Here is a 2265-nt window from a genome sequence, read left to right on the forward strand (position 1 = left end):
AAAAAAAAAAAAAAAAAAAAGGGAGGAAGAGAGAATGAGTGAGTGTGTGCACCTGTGCGCTCTGTAACAGGTTATGTTGTTTCAGAGCACGGGGACTGTATCCAATTACTTGGGACCAGAAGTTTCCTTTCTGGAACCCAGTGGTTTAAACAATAAGGAAAGTTTAATTACTTCGCAAAACAGGAAGTCCCGGAAGTGAGGAAAACTTGCACGGGGGCTCTTCAGCAGTGGGTGCACCTGGAGTCTCTGTAGCCAGATCTTCATCATAACCTTTTGCTTAACCCATCACAGCTAGGAGAACGGGATTGAAAACACCCGGTTGCTAATGAAGATTCAACCCCTGGGGCTGGGGAGGGTCCCAGGCTTTCAGGAAGCAGATGGCCTTCGGTGCTGGATAAAATCGGAGTTCTGGAAGAGCGACGTGTAGGCAACTGGCGACGTCTGACTGGGGCGATGAGTGAGCGCTACCCCGTTCAGGAAGTTGGCGACAGCTTGTGAGAGCACGGCCTCGAGCCAAGCTCGCGGAGATGCACGGGGACTCTGCCGCTTGCTCATTGAATTTGTCCCCGAAACCAAGCTCTTGCTACCGAAATAGCACCATTCGACAGCTCTCCTTCCAGCCTCGCCACACGCTGCCTGCAACCTCTCACCGAGCAGAGCGAGCGGCAGGTTGGAAGCTTCGCGTGAGCATCGTGTTGATGCATCCTGCAACCAGCGTCGCGCCGAACCCGGAGTCCTCACGGCATCCGTGTCTTCCTGTTCAATCCTCAACGTTATAGAATCCGGACTGTTGCACGTAGAAATGACGGATCTAGCACCACGGGATTGCACTACCTCGTGTGTCTAGGTACTTCACGATGCTAAATCCTGCGAGATGGGAAAATCCGGAAATGGACTTACGCCAGCATTTAGATGTGCGTGGGCACTGCGCTCGCCTGCAGCTGAGAACACGCAGCACCCGCGACAGACTGTGAGTGATCGGCCACTGTCGCGTTGCCCGATGCCCCGTTCCTTGACGTAACCACGTTTTTCCATTTTCTGCATACGTTTTCTTCATTTCATATGCACATGTTTTAGAATGAGTGTCCGGTACCTGCTCTTTCGTATGTGCCTAAAGGAACACCTTTAAAAAATACGATGACCTGTGAAACCAGCACACTCGTTCTCGTCTACACCAAAAATAATTAGGCGATTTTGGCACGTGTGAGGCAAGCCGAGCTGTCACCAGTTGGCTAGCCACGATGTCATGACCCTGACTCTGTTTTATGGTAGAATCCCACGGTTTTCAGAAACTTAAATGTGCTTCATCTTCTTGAAGGTCATCCCGAAGACACTGACCTGATTCTGAACTACTCAGGCGTGGTGTATTTTAGTCTCTATGCTTTGTGGGCAGCTGTTTTCTGCATCAATCCATTTTTCTCCTAAGTTCATTTCCTATTTATATGTTTTAGAATTTTGAATGCATTTTTAACACAAAGCATTTTTAAACTAGTATCGTTTGTTCTTCAGAGACGCATTTTGCCACAGGGTACTGTGTGGTAGCTCACTTACGATGAGACTTGAGAGGTTGCATTCCCTTCACCCTGACTGATCAGGGCAGCGGCTGCCGAAGGCTGGGGCGGCTGTGGCAATTTCTTAAAATACGACAGCAATGAAGTTTGCTGCACCGGTTGCCCCTTCCGTTCATGAAAGCTTCCTCTGTAGCATGTGATGCTGTTTGGTGACCTTCTACTCACAACAGAACTTCTTTCCCAGTTGGAGTCAACCCTCTCCAGCCCTGCCACCGCTTCAGCAACCAAGTATACGGAACATTCTCAATCATTTGTTGTCATTTCGACAGTGTTCACAGCATCTTCACCAGGAGCGGATTCCATCTCAAGAAACCACTTTCTCGGCTGATACATAAGAAGCAACTTCTCATCCATTCAAGTTTTCTCGTGAGACTGCAGCAATTCAGTCCCATCTTCAGGCTCCACTTCTAATTCTAGTTCTCTTGTTGTTTCCACCACATCTGCAGTTCCTTCCCCCACTGAAGTCTGGAACTCCTCAAAGTCATCTGTGAGGGTTGGAATCAACTTCCAAACTCCCGTTAATGTTTCAGTTTTGACCCCCTCCCATGAGTCACGAACGTTCTTAATGGCATCTACAATGGTGAACCCTTTCCAGAAGGTTTTCAATTTACTTTGCCCAGATCCATCAGAGGAATCACCATCTATGGCAGCTATAGACTTATGAAATTTCTTTCTTTTTTCTTTTTTTTTTTTT

Source organism: Propithecus coquereli, unplaced genomic scaffold (genome assembly GCF_000956105.1).
Source record: "Propithecus coquereli isolate 6110/MARCELLA unplaced genomic scaffold, Pcoq_1.0 Scaffold177, whole genome shotgun sequence".
Classification (NCBI taxonomy): domain Eukaryota; kingdom Metazoa; phylum Chordata; class Mammalia; order Primates; family Indriidae; genus Propithecus; species Propithecus coquereli.